This window comes from Anolis sagrei, chromosome 5, assembly GCF_037176765.1.
Source record: "Anolis sagrei isolate rAnoSag1 chromosome 5, rAnoSag1.mat, whole genome shotgun sequence".
Lineage (NCBI taxonomy): Eukaryota > Metazoa > Chordata > Lepidosauria > Squamata > Dactyloidae > Anolis > Anolis sagrei.
The window spans coordinates 101,273,815-101,289,887 of record NC_090025.1 but is presented as its reverse complement, the minus strand read 5'-3'; positions in this window follow the sequence as shown (position 1 = coordinate 101,289,887).

Here is a 16,073-nt window from a genome sequence, read left to right as displayed (position 1 = left end):
GCCATGAGACCCAGAAAGAGGACTACGGCTCTGGTTTTGACCACATACCTGGAAGCTGGTCAAATAAATCAGACAGAAGATTGAGGAGCACTATGGAAGTGCCAACGTGTATGGGACATTCTTCAATAATTGTGATAAATAATTTTGTTTGATTGTGTTAAAATTGTTGTTGTTCTTTTCTTGCTTTAAAATAAGGATCTGACATCCTGAGTTTGCGATGCTACTGTGGAACATTCGCTCGCAAAAAGGGGGGAATGTGGTGGCTGTATGAAGAAAAATAATAATTATAATTTGAAATGAAAATAATGAGAAGTGAGAAGTTACCTGTCTGTTTTTGAGAAGGAAAGCAGAGTCTTTGGTAGAAGGGAAACTTTACAGATGACTCAGAAACCTTTCAGGCTGGTTTTATCTTATGTCAATATGTCAATATTTGAATAAGCCAAGGCTGGAGCTAAATGTGTTACAAAGGTTGGTGCCAAGAACAAAGTTAATAATTATTAATCCAGGGAGAAGCGAACATTTGAAGATATGGTATAACAGCGCCACCTCCTGTCTGGTTGATGTAAATAGCAGGCAATTAAATACACCTTTTAATTGACCAATTGAAAGAACTAATGTATTATGAATATATTGTGAATGTATTGTGGGGGAAATTAAGGAGAATTAATAAGGAAAATGCTTGTTTTGAATAAATTGAAGAGATATATATGAAGACATATGTATGAAGAGAAATATATGAAATGATGATTCATTCTAAAGATTATGTAAGTCCTCTGGGAATGTAGTCAGCTGATGGAAGGGAAAACAGTGGAAATAATAGTATCTTGCCAACAAATGTTCTTGGCTGCGATTCCTCGAGGACAAACGGATGTTGATTAGATTGTGTAAAGGTTAGGACTTTTCTGCGCATGTGTAACCCTGAGAATTATGCTATAAATGCTGGAGCAAATCTGACTTCCAGTGTGTGTCAGATATTGTATTCTGGACACCCGATCAAGCTTGATTGAATAAAGAGCCTGGAATCTGCTGCCGTCTCCTTTCTCTTCCTTCCTGATTGCACTCATCTGATCTCGGGTAACAGACCTGCTGCTACATAGGCAAGTTTAAGTTAACTCAAAATAAATTACTTACAAATCCAGGAAACAAAGGTGCCATACATTTCAGTTTCCAATAGAAAACTACTGTGAGGAATTCTTTTGGGAGCTAATTCTCTGGTGTGGCCACTTGCATGTGTTTTGTTCTCTTTAAGCCCTCTTGAATTGTGAGAAGTGGAGTCACGACCTGCCTTACCAAGGAAGGGTCTTCCATTCCCTGGCCTCCACTGAAGAAAGCTTTCATGCCTAGTGTTTGGGGACCTGTTTGCATAGATGTTTCTACAGTGTGTATTTACTCGGGATGGGATGTTTCTACAGTGTCGGAAATGGGCACACTTTTGCAGGGATATCAAAATGGTGTCATCATCAGTTCCTTTTTTCTTGATATTTTTTTCTTTTGTGTACAAATTGTGGTAAATTTTACCTTTTATGGCAGTAATGTAAAGAGGCAAATTGCCTGCTTTTGTGATGCAGGAAAAACTCACATCCAAGAGAGTTTTACAGCACAAACCTTCTATTGATTAATTATGTTTATATACCATAAAGATTATATTCATTGAAAATGCTGTGTTGTAATTTACGCAGAGATGATGTAAAAATGAAGCCATGCTGTTTATTCTCCAATGATAATTTCACTATATTCAAATTATGAGACAATTTTTCACAAAGCAAAATACTTTATTGTATTTTTGATATAAGGTCTTGTAAAATACATTTTAGTCACCAACATGGGAGGAGTAGGAGGAGGGTAGGGTAGAACCAAATACGATACGAATATTGTGTAGATGTTAGGTAGCATTGTATGGGTATATACACACACACACACACAGATTTGTTTTATTGTTTTTTATGAATATGTAAATTGAAAATAAAAAAAATTAGAACAGATAAAATAAAGACATAAAATAAAATGTTAGTTTGAGCCATGCAATTTGGAAATGTATAGAGAAAATTGTTGCAGAAAATATGCTCATACAAGTGTACTCTCTTGAAAAAGAAGATCTTTCTATTTTAAAGTTATAAATATAACTTTATATTATAAATTATAATATTATAATGTAATACAATATAATACTAATAATAATAATACAATATTATAATTATATATTTACATTACATTTTTTTTTGTCGTGTCAGGAGTGACTTGAGAAACTGCAAGTCGCTTCTGGTGTTTACATTACATGTAATATTACTAATAATATTACAATATAATGGTATAGTGCAGGGGTCCTCAAACATTTTAAACAGAGGGCCAGGTCACAGTCCCTCAAACTGTGAGGGCTGGATTATAATTAGAAAAAAAAACTTGAATGAATTCCTATGCACACTTCACATATCTTATTTGTAGTGCAAATATACTTAAAAACAATACAATAATTAAAAACAAATTATATTTTAACAAATATAAACTTATTAGTATTTCAATGGGAAGTGTGGGCCCGCTTTTTGCTGATGAGATAGGATTGTTATTGTTGTTGTGTGTTTTCAAGTCGTTTCAGACTTAAGTTGACTGGGCGAGGGCCGGCTAAATGACCTTGGAGGGCCGTATCCGGCCCCTGGGCCTTAGTTTGAGGACCCCTGGTATAGTGCAATATAGTAATATATAATACTGATATTGTACTATGCTAATAATATAATATATTGTATGAAAATATATCTTGTAAGCCGCTCTGAGTCCCCTTCAGGGTGAGAAGGGCAGCATTTAAATGCCGTAAATAAATAAATAAAGTTTGAAATTGGTTTAAAACTTGTGATTTTTTCTCTGGGTACAAGCAGTGGTTGCTCAAAATTGTTTAGGCTATATCTAACAGTGCCTCACTGTCTACAATTCCCAGTGTTATTTTGGAGGAAGCAATGACACTAAAATGGTATGAAATCAACGTAGGTTTGCACTATATGCATATACCCACCTTATCACAAAAAGATGCAGGTTTTCTGGGCACGCTGCAAGGCCGCTCCTCAAGGAAGGCAGTAGGTTGTATAGTTATCTCCTGATTGGGGCAAAATGACTACCCTGAAACCACACAACCTACTACCTCACCTTGCCAGAGCTAAACACAACTCTTTGATTTTGCATCCACAACTCAGAGGTCTTGCATATGACACTTCACGAGGTATATTCAGAAGATGCAATTTGCCACTTCCACTGAATGAAATGGGGTCTTCTGTTTGAGAAGTGCCTAGTAATACCAGACAGGGGTAGATGCTGTCACTAGGCTATATCTGTGCTTGCTACTCTACAGGTGTTTCATTGGCTTCATGGGAGCTGAGCTATGCTTTCTACTTCTCTGGGTGAAAACCAAACAGGCCTCCTCCTAGTTCTCTTTGGCACCCATCTTTATCAACACTCCTCCTACACTACATTCAGCCTCTTCTTTTTCCCACATGTTGCACATGTTCTGTAGTAAGGTCTTCCTTATCTTGTGCTGCCATACAACTGCAACCTCTGCTAATAACCACAAGGACTATCTTTTGTACAGAAATTGGTGCTCAGGATAGCTTCTAAGCACAACCACATTTGCCCCTAAAGGCCAGGCAATTCTCCTGCTAGGGACTTTCTCAAGTCCCTGTGAAATAACTATACAAACAAAAGAGCTTATTAGAATCCCCCCCCCCCCCCCCCGTTGTAGTTAGCTCAAATTCATGCACTTGTACATTATCAGCTATAACTACTAATTACCACAAAGCAAGGGGACATAATTTGTCTGTATTTCTACATCCTTTAATTGTCTTTTCTCAAAGAGGGCAATATGACTGATGGCATAGTCATGTCTACATACGAGTAAATTCCATGGCAACCTATGAGGCTTACTTGTAGGAAAATGGGCATGTTTCAGCTTTAAGATGAACAACTGTATATGGGAAAAGGTCAGGAAAATTGCCTTCTGTCTTTATGTACACATATGCAATGCTTCTCAATAACAGTCAGTAGGTTTTGTTTCTGTTATGGTGAGATTTGTCCTGCGTTGCTCTCACAGCCACTTCAGGAAAGACAGTAGATTGTATAGTTATTTGACAGGCAGGGCAGAGCCCTAAAACTATACAACCTACTACCTCACCCCAAAGGACAGTCTGATTCTGATACTGATGAGATTCAGCAATTCCCAGGGTTGCATCTCGGGAACCTGCAAGACGAGACAAGACAAGACACTCCAGAGAAAGGGATTAATGGCTTTGTGTTTTGAAAGTGCAGAGCTGCTCAGCCAAGCAATGCCAATGCTATCCTATGCCGTCTTTATGGAATCCAGATACTGCATTTTTTTAAAACCTTAAGATAGTTGCCATTTCAAGTAGCCGCAATTTAGTTTTCGGCTGGTCTAATAAAAATACTGCAGTGAATGGACATATTTATTATGGTGCACATGTTATGTATGTGTTATGAAGCATATCAGCAATATTTTTATATGATACTCAGAATCTTGCATTGGATCCTGTTCTGTAAATTGTCAGTCACAAGCATTTCTCAGCTCCACTAAATAAAATCAATTTTAGAAAAATCAGGGAGTTTAAGGTATGCACAAACTATGTGTTTTGAGAATAATCAAGGGACAGTCCCATAGCTTACTAGTGTGACAACATACTAGTAAGCAAACAAAAGGTGTAATGGGATCCTGTTTTCATCCACAGCCAAAGCAATAATCACTTTAATGACTTGCAATTTTAGCAACCTGATTTGGTGAATCATGCATTGAAATGATTCATGAATTCCTCACCCTGGCAATGTTTGCAGAATTCAAGAGACAAATATTCACATTCTTTGTTGATCTTGATTTCTTACTGCAAGGAAGACCTCCTGGAAATCAGTTATCTCACCTAAGAAGGGAAGGAGGGAGAGACAGAGAGAGGAAAGAGGGAAAGAAAGTTAGTGGTAAACAACAGTAATAAACCTGCAATCCTATATGTATTTATTTTGGGGAAAAGATACATGGAACCCAGTGCAATTGACTTTGGGATACATGTGAAGAGACCATGGGCAGTTCAACATAGGCATTAAAATGCATTTCAAAGCCAATCTTGAGATTGGGGTGTCTACAAAATGTATACCTCCAATGCACGCTGCAGCACACATCTAGCCAGAAACAGCTTTAAAAAAAACATGGTAAACTTCAGAATAAGTAAAGTCAATCACTGTATATCCCATGCAGAGCAGGACTTGAGACAGATAAATGTGGAGTGCTTGTCAGGACAGGGCTAGTGCTGATGCATTTGAAAAACTCAGAAATACAATTCTACCGAAAGTAAACAAACACTTCTTCCCTCTATCCAAGGAAACCACAGTGTTCCCATGGGAAGACCCACTTTCTGCCCCTTTGTTGCTGTGCCCTGCCTTGCTCTAGTGCTGATCCCAATAGGACATGCTGCTGCCCATCAACTCATCCCGACAGACGAGATAAGAAAAAAAAATCTGGATTTATTATTATTATTATTATTATCTTTATCTTTATTTGTACCCCGCTAGCATCTCCCGAAGGACTCAATGAGGCTTACACAGGCCAAGGCCTCAATAAAACATAACATAACAAAATACACAGCTTAAAACAAATCAAAACAATTAAAGCAATATCAAACAACAAAACAATACACCAAAATACAAGAAAACAGAGCCGGGCCAATGTCATGGGTACAGGTTAAAAGTGCTGATGTGACAGGTGGTATATCGGATTTTAGGGATTCAGATCAAATCTGCAATTGGTAGATCTGTGTGATCACTGTTCTAGCCTCCAACTGGTTCCTGGTGTGCTTGTGTAGGCACTCCGAATTGAACTGGTTCTCTTCAGCCCACATCCTGACTTGATAAAGGGCTGTGTAGAATCGCCCTTTATCAAACTTCGCATTTCCAAGTATTCAGATGTAGTTGAACTCTTCCAGATAGACATATGCACACATGCTAGGAACGCTTAACTGTGCATTCAGTTATACTGAATGCAAGACTGTGAATAAGAGGAGTCATCCAGATAGCATTACAGAAAGTAGAACTACACTTAATTACAAACACTGAGAACTGCTTCTGAAAAAGCATATCTCCAGGTCTAATCCCTCCATTCATTAACATGACATTTCATTTACTGTGTGCTCTGATATCATTATATTGAGCCTCAGATACTCTTGGTAGTTTGTTTGTTTTTTTGCTGTGTGCCCTCAAGTCATTTCTGATATATTATAACGGTAAGGTGAACCTATCAGAGGGGGTTACCTTTGCTGTCCTCTGAGGCTGAGAGAGAGTGATTTGTCTTAAGGTCATCCAGTGGGTTTCCACAGCTGAGCAGAGCTTCAAAGTTTAGTTTTCCAGTCCAACACTCAAACCACCACACCATGTTGGCTCTGATTCCCAACTAGAGTAGACCAATACATCAATTGAATCAATTGCATTTACACAAACTGTGCCTCATCTTTCATCAATCAATTAGTCCCTAGAATAGAGCAATTACTTGACCAACTGATGAATGTTGAGGCATTACTTGTGTAAATATAATTGAGTTTAGGGCTCTGTTCTGGTTGGAACTCACAATAGGATTGGGCTTCTTCTCTGTCTGTTATTAGCAGCCCATTATATAGGGCAGGGCATAGAGAAAAGCTCAGAACTGTGACTTCACTATCATTGTGGGTCGGTGGGGTTACACAGAACTACTATTTCTATATTTATAGTAAGATACACTTTCACTCAGAGATATATATATGGTATTTTACCTTCTGTACACACCAGAAGCGACTTGCAGTTTCTCAAGTTGCTCCTGACACGACAAAAAACAACAACAAAAAAAACCCCTTCTGTCTTCATCTGATCTGATCATTTGGGGCTAAACGTAGGTGTGTCAATATTTTTGGATAGTCTCCAAATGTGGATAAAAAACAGTTTTAACAAATTAACAATTCTAAATATTCAGCGGAAGAACACATAATTGGAAAGAATACAACATGGCATAAAATTGTAGGAGACTCATGTGGACAGAGGTATCTTTTATCTCAGTTTTTTGCTGGTAAAAAGCAGTACTAAATTGTTTTAAAGGTGAGTCATAATCTCCATCATAAATATTGACGACAAACGTACGTTTTAACCTGGTTGTCCTGTGGTTGTCGACAATTAAAATGTTTAGCTACATTAATTCTTAATGTACCTGTTATGAAACATTTTGCTTAAGGGAGGAAATCAATTATTTGAGGCTTTTTAAGGTGCTTGTAAATTAATTTTACCTCCTTAAAATGTTTAATAAACCAGAATGGCTCATACAGGATTCATCTAAGATCTGTTCCTCAATAGGAAAACTGATATCCCCTCCCACCAATTTCCAACTGTTTCAGCACTAAATGAACAACGCCCTTGCTTTTTGGAAGACTGGAACTCAGGCTAATAAATACCTCAACAGGCTCTCCTTAAAAGGCAACAAGCCAGTTATTGCTGTTATGTAACAGGAAAGATGACAGCTTTTAGGTAGGAGAGATATACAATCCAAAGGCTAACACCTGCCAGAAACAGGAATTTATTATAACTTGGTAATTATAAAGAACATAAAGATGGCTGGCAACTTTTAATTTAAAAAAGCACCACCCAGTGATAACTTTTATACAAGGATAAATAGCAACATCAAGGATGGTGTTAAGTGTGTGTGTGTGTGTGTGTATTTCACTGAAATGGAACGAAATTAAAGGTTATCCCTCTCTCCAATCTGAATCCCAACAGAGTTCTTCTGCTGTTTAAATAATGTTGAGTATGTAAATTTAATAATAATTAGGAAATGTTATTATAGGGGCTAGGAGGTACTGAGAGTTATAGTCCAAGAAAGAGGCTTCTCCAAGCTTTTCATTTGATCAACCAATTAGTTTGGTCTTTAGTGGTCAGTGTTGATGTGCCCTAGAAAACAGAGCAATGCAAAAAAAGACACTCTATCTAAACATTAGGAAAAACTTCCTGATGATAAAAGCTGTTCAGCAATGAAATAAGCTGCCTCAGGCTGGATCTATACAATCTATATAATAAATTAATAATAATTAATAATAATTTATTATACATATCTACATTTTAATTATATATATGTATGCTCTGTGCATGAGTACCTTAAAAACAAAAGAAGCAATGAACGAAATCACACCAAATTTGGCAACAAAATGTCTCACTACACAAGGAGTGACCATCAATCAAAAATGTATGATTTTGTCATTTGGGAGTTGTAGTTACTGGGATTTATAGTTCACCCATAATCAAAGAGCATTCTGAACTCCACTAACAATGGAATTGAACCAAACTTGGCACACAAAACTCCCATGACCAACGGAAAATACTGAAAGGGTTTGGTGGGCATTGACCTTGAATTTTGGAATTGTAGTTCACCTCCATCCAGAGAACACTGTGGACTCAAACAATGATGGATCTGGACCAAACTTGACAGGAATATTCAATATGTCCAAATGTGAACACAGATGGAGTTTGGGGGAGTTGGGAGACCTTGACATTTGGGAGTTGTAGTTACTAGGATGTATAGTTCACCTACAATCAAAGAGCATTCCGAACCCCACCAATGATGGAATTGGGCTAAACATCCCACACAGAACCCCCATGACCAACAGAAAACTATGTTTTCTGGTGGTCTTTGGTGACTGTTCTGACACCCCCCTGGTGACCCCCGCCCCGGGGTCTTGACTTCCTAGATTGCGAAATGCTGCCTTAAGGCCATCCAGTCCAATTCCCTTCACCAGGGCAAGAAAAGATAATCAAAGCCCTCTTGACAAAGGGCCACCCAGCCATTCACTCACACACACACACACACATGTAAATGACAGATGCAGTCTCAAAGATTTGAAAGGGGCCCCTAAAGAAGGACAATGATATGTTGCATGTTCCAGAGTAGGCAAACCAGACAAGCTCCACATCAACACTGACAAAGAAACAGCAAGAAATTCTGTTTACGCACAAGCATAAAGAAATTACATATATCAGAAACCAACACTTTCTCATTACTTTATTTTCCAGATCACCAGACTGGGCCACAGCAATGCGTGGCAGGGGACCGCTAGGATAGATAGATAGATAGATAGATAGATAGATATAGATAGATAGATAGATAGTCAAATAATCCAGGTTATCTGCTTTGAACTGGATTATATGAGCCTACACTGCCATATAATCCCGTTCAAAGTATATAACCTGGGGTCAGATGACAGTGGACAAGGGGCCTCAGAGTATGGTGGAGTACTTTTCTGGAGGTTTTTAAACAGACTGCTTTGATTGTATATTCCTGCATTGCAGGGGACTGGACTGGATGGAACTTGTGGTCTCTTCCAACTACATGAGTCTACTTACCACAGATCTAAGCTGGATCTACACTGCTATATAATGCAGATTCAGAATGCAGATCAACTTAATTGGAACTGGATTATATGGCAATGTAGATCCAGCTCTAGAGTACATTCCTGATATCTTACTGGGAAGTGAAAATGGAATTTATAAAACATGCAGAAAAATGTTAATTTCCCAGCCAAATTCCATGTTTATTAACTAAGATATGTTTTATGGAAATTGGTCCCTAAGTAAGATGCATGGGATGTTTAATTCAGGACTGCTAATAACATGAGTTGCTGTTTTCAAATCTATCATGCTCTCATCAATTTAAATAATGGAACATTCACACTGGAACAGGTAATTTATTATGACAGTATTGCCACAAGCATGATGGCGTTAGAGATTAAAAACCTGGGGTTTCTTTGGCCTCTGAGATATGATGTGGTCTTCTTCAACAGTGATGCACAGTATGCCTGAGATCCATCTTTCCAAAGAGGAAGACCAGCCTCAAGGCATTTACTAAGCAAACAACTCAATTTCACAGCCAATGCTGCTGGTACCATTTGACTGTTCGTAAATGGATCTCGCACTCTCTGTGTGTGAAAGCTATGGAATAAAGGTTTTGTGTATTTAAACCATCTTTTTAAAGGAAGCCTTCAAGTTATCAGAAAGCATTCAGATCACTGCTGCCATGGTGTTTAACAGTATTCTCAGTGTCAATTATTCATGTTTCTTTTGCTGAAGGCTCTAATTTTACGTAAGTGAAAGCAACGGGGGAACTGTTATGAAGAACAAAGAAAAGCACACACCACAAATGGTGATTCATTTTGAAGGGAAGTCTTATTTTTCTATCCAGGTTTGGAAGTTCTCCTGCCAAAAATGCCCCCTCAAGTGTTCTTTAAAAGGATGTAGAACTCTCTACATATACCTTCACTAGGTTATTGTACACAGCACAGGCCAGCTGTTGAGGTGGAGTATGGGGTGAGGAAGAGGGAGGTCAAATAAACACTTACTCCTTGACATAAGCTGAATGGGATGGGCCTGCTCACATGTGAGGATGGAACAGGCAGAGAATGGTACAGATAATTACGCAAAAATCCTAGAGTTTGAAGAGATCATAAGGCCCATTCAGCCTTACCCTCTTCTTACTTACTTAGGTGATCCCTCGTTGGACGAGTAGGATAGTCTTCCATTATCAGTATTCTTGTGGATCTGTAGGTGGCTGTGGAGCCCTATTCTTGACCTGCATCTTCTCCCACAGTGAGGGCATTGGTTTCCAGGTGGAAGGCGGTCTCGGTCGGGGTTGGCACATTTCTCTCTTTCACCCTCCCTTCGTGCCTCTTCAAATTCTGCAGCACTGCTGGTCACAGCTGACCTCCAGCTGGAGCGCTCAAGGGCCAGGGCTTCCCAGTTCTCAGTGTCTATGCCAGAGATTTTAAGGTTGGCTTTGAGCCCATTTTTAAATTTCTTTTCCTGCCCACCAACATTCCGATTTCCGTTCTTGAGTTCAGAGTAGAGCAACTGCTTTGGGAGACGGTGGTCGGGCATCCGGACAACGTGGCAGGTCCAGCGGAGTTGATGGCGGAGGACCATCGCTTCAATGCTGGTGGTCTTTGCTTCTTCCAGCACGCTGACGTTTGTCCGCTTGTCTTCCCAAGAGATTTGCAGGATTTTCCGGAGGCAGCGCTGATGGAATCGTTCCAGGAATTGCATGTGACGTCTGTAGACAGTCCACGTTTCGCAGGCATATAGCAGGGTTGGGAGGACAATAGCTTTATAGACAAGCACCTTGGTATCGCTATGGATGTCCCGTTCCTCAAACACTCTCTGCTTCATTCAGAAAAATGCTGCACTCGCAGAGCTCAGGCGGTGTTGTATTTCGATGTCGATGTTGACTTTGCATCTGCTACCATGCATCAATACACAATCAAAGCACTTCCACCAGATGGCTATCCAGCCTCTGTTAAACCCCCCGCCCCCTCCAGAGAGACTATAATGCTCCAAGACAGCCTATTCCAATTCATGGACCTACTTACGCAAAGAAGGTCAACAAAAGAAGAGCTCACCCCGTCTTTGATTTTCAGGAATTGCCCTGGTACATGGCTCTTGATCAGGTTGAACTGTCTCCCAACATATTTATTTACTTATTTAAAACTTTTATATTCCGATCTTCTCTACCTCCATAGAGGGACTCAGACTGGAACATAGGTCTGAGTTCAATATTATAGTCTTTTCAAGCAGACCAAGAGAAACATTTAAAAGACAAACACAGACATACACATTCTTCTCAAGTCACCTTTCATCAACTATAAATTACTGTTTCAATTTTCAAACTGGTTCTAATTTTTTTTTTGTGACTTGAAATCTACGAAGTAAATTTTTTCAGTGATTAGGTTAACTTTCTGGATTTTAAATTAGAGAGAGGTAGAGAAATCAAGCCATAATTGTTTCAAAAGTAAGAAATAAAAACAATACTAATATATGTAAATGTTCATCCCTACTCAAACAGAATGCCTCTGGTGGGCAAACTATCAACCATAGGCTGAATGTGAGCCCCACATGAAAATCACATGATTGAAATTTGGCATCAATTCATACCGCTGAATAGGAATCCCAAATTACAAGCCACTTAAAGCAAGTAAAACACTTCTTTAAAAAGGCTTTTACTTTCCTTTTCTCCATCAAAATTCAATGGCATATCAACAAATCTTATTGCCCATAGCAAGTCCAGGACAGGTGGGAAGGTTGGCTCTTGGGCCTGCCCAATCCTGCACTAACCAATCATGCCAAGTCATCAAACTGAGAAGGCAGCCTCTGCAATGCAAATTCTCTGTTTGGACCTCATTAGATGCAAGTTACCCCTTATTTCTACACACTTTAAAAACATTTCATAGATGGAGTACCGCAGAGCTCATCATACGACACAAAATGACTTCTGCCTGTTGTTCGTGTTATTTAATCTAAGAATTTTCGAGTAGTATTAATCCCATGTGTCAGTCACACTATCCCCACACTGACCGCTAGGTGTCACAAACAAGTCTTGCAAATGAATGAGGCGCAATTAAGTGCTCAGTGCGGTAGGGTGCTGCATCAGCAGAAAGCTGTTTAGACATGAAATCTGTTTCAATGTGTTCTCTCTCTCTGTTTCTCTCTCAAGAAAATAAGAGCTCCCCTTTGCTGTTTGGCCAATGTTGGCTTCCACTGCTTCTCCAGTACTAAATACAATCCTGATCCTCCCCGACACTCCCCAAATTGTTAGGGATACCTTCTGCTGCTGCCTTCCACACTGAGGGCATACGGTATGCTTTCCCATCAAACCTTGCCTACATTCTGTCAATAATTCATCCTTCACAACATAATGGTGTTTCATTCCCTCACTCCAAAATTACACTCATTCCATTAAAAATGCTAAACAGCCATTCTTCCCCTAAGTGTTTAACTGAATTATGGGGACAGAAATTACTGAGGAAAGAGTCAAAATTGTCATAGCAGCCATACACTTTTGAATCATTCCTGATTCCTGGAAGGGAGGCTCAGTATGGATAGTGATGTTCTTTAGCATAACTAGCTTGAGAGATTTCAGCATCTTCCCAGAGATCATCTTAATCAGCTCAGGAAGAAGACTAATTATTATTCAGAGTATAAATCAACATGTATTGTTGTTTTTGTGTGCCTTGAAGTCACTTCTTACTTATGTTGACACGAAGGTGAACCTACCATGGAGTTTTCTTGGCAAGATTTAGTCAGAGGAGGGTTGTCACTGTCTACTTCAGAGGCTGATGCCCCTTCCACACAGCTGCATAAAACCCCAAATTATCTGCTTTGAACTGGGTTATATGGCAGTGTGGATTCAGATAACCCAGTTCAAAGCAGATATTGTGGGATTTTCTGCCTTGATATTCTGGGTTATATGGCTGTGTGGAAGAGCCCTGAGAGGATATGACTTGCTCAAGGTCTCCCCAAAAGCAAGGATTCAAACCCTGGTCTCCCAGAAGCCCAGTCCAACACTTCTGCAGTGTCATACAATGCATTATATGGCAGTTGAGATGAGGTCCAAGTATTTTCTTCTGGCAGGTGAAGAAAATACTTGGAAATACAGGTGTTGTCTTTACCTGTAGATGTGGCGTAGCTAGTTAGTAGCCAGCTGCATTAAATCGCTACTGACCGAGAGGTCATGAGTTCAAAGCCAGCCCGGGTCGGAGTGAGCTCCCGACCATTAATAGTCTAGCTTGCCGAAAGACAGTTGCATCTGTCAAGTAGGAAATTTAGGTACCACTTTATGTGGGAAGACTAAATTTGACTAATTTACAACATCATAAAACCTTCCAGCAGCGTGCGTAAGAATGAGGAAGTACTTCATTAAGGACTTAGTGTCACAAGTGGATGGTGAAGCAGCAGCTCCCCCTGTGGCCGGAATCGAACATACCCTCATGAAGCTGGAAAACTGGAATGTTAAATTGCCTCTGTGTCTGTCTATATATGTTGTATATCTAATGGCATTGAATATTTGCCATGTATATGTGCATTGTAATCCGCCCTGAGTCCCCTGCGGGGTGAGAAGGGCGAAATATAAATACTGTAAGTAATAAGTAAGTAATAACACTTGGAGTGCTATACATGCTGCTCTCTCCCCCCCCCCCCTTAAAAAAAGAAAACCCTTCTGCATGCTTTAATACTTCTAGAATTGTATCAAAATTTTGTACCAACAAGTAATTTGTGGAAGTGCAGTATTATTATTACTAATTTCCACTCATCTCTATTGTCCTTCCTAAAATTCAGTTTAGAAGCAATTAAAAAATAAGTGGGGCTATTTCTCTTTCAAATGATAAAGAAGCTCAGCTTATTTCCAAGACAGTCTAATTTTACCTTGTCTAATTCCATGAATGTACAAACCCATTTTGTTCTGGCCCACTCATCTAGAATCATGAAAGGTACTGTGGCATTAAAAGGTACACACACACTAAAGTGGCTGCCCATGATGGGATGATATTTGCTTGCCTCACAAGCTGTGTTTTAAATATACACCATGTCTTCGCAATTTGGAGAAAGAAAAAGGTAACTGGGGGCCCTTCCACACAGACCTATATCCCAGAATATCAAGGAAGCAAACCCTACAATATCTGCTTTGAACTTTGAATCCATACTACCATATATTCCAATTCAAAGCAGAACATGTGGGATTTTATTCAGCTTTGTGGAAAGGGCCTGGGTTGCTGTGAGTTTTTTGGGCTGTATGGCTATGTTCCAGTAGTACTCTTTCTTTGGAGAAAATGCTACTGGAACATGGTCATACAGCCCAAAAAACGCACAGCAACCCAATGATTCTGGCCATGAAAGCCTTTGACAACACATCACAAAGGTAATTGTCATGTTGAAAAAAGTTGCTGCCCTTGCTTGCCATATGAATCAGCAGGGAAGAAAACTATCTTTTTTTAAAAAAAGTGGAAAAGCCTCTTCTGCTGCCAATTGCAAGGAACACTTTTTCCAAATTCCACATTCCTGCCAGGTTCAGAAGCTAGAATTTCTGCCTCTTCCCATTATAGGTAGCTTCACAATAATCATTGCATAGCACTTAATCTATCATCAACACACACACAAATCTAATTCAAGTAGAGACCTATTTTGAAGTCATATGTAAAAATATATATTTATTTTAAGCATTATTTTCTGATATATACATAACTTGCAATTTCCCACTCACATGTGATAATATAACTGTTGGGATCATTTTCATCAGCAAATGTGTTGATCCCCAGTTGATTGAATAGCCTGTTTAAAACAAACAGAATACGTGAATGTTAAGAACCAACATCCTGACAGTATGGCATTGGTTGTTATTACTACTTCCCTTTGAGGATAAAAGGGAATTCCCTTGAAAAACCTGTGGTTTTGAATTCACCATATTTTTGTCAACTTTACCAAATAATGATGTCGTAATATGCTGGATACCCCTGCAAACAATTTTTCTCTGCTCCTTGTTCTTTGATACTCGTGAGAAAAGGGTTGTGTCCTTTGGGATATTGGAAAACCACATTTTACAGCATTTTTGAACTGTCTGTAAAATCCATCCATCTGTTATCATGTTCCATCAATGGTCAAAGTGCAGCAAGTTCCTCTCTTCTCTTGCCCTGGAATGTTGGCCAAATCAGAGTGGAAACTGCTCAGGCAGTCATCCAAGTCCCTTCTATACTGAAATATAGCCCAGATTATCAAAGCAGATAATCCACATTATCTGCTTTGATCTGGATTATATGAGTCTACACTGCAACTATGGTGCTGGAGGAAAGTTCTGAGAGTACCTTGGAAGGGCGAGTCCATACTTAAAGAAATAAAGCCTGAATGCTCATTGGAGGGAAGAATAGTAGAGGCCAAGATGAAGTACTTTGGCCACATCATGAGAAGACAGGAGAGCTTAGAGAAGACTATGATGCTGGGGAAAATGAAAGGAAAAAGGAAGAGGGGCCGACCAAGGGCAAGATGGATGGATGGTATCCTTGAAGTGACTAGATTGACCTTGAAGGAGCTGGGGGTGGTGACGGCCGACAGGGAGCTCTGGCGTGGACTGGTACATGAAGTCACGAAGAGTCAGAAAGACTGAACGAATGAACAACAACACTGCCATGTAATCCAGTTCAAAGCAAATAATCGGGATTTTATCTGGCAGTGTAGAAGGGGTCCCTGAGAATAGTAAGGCCATGGAAGTT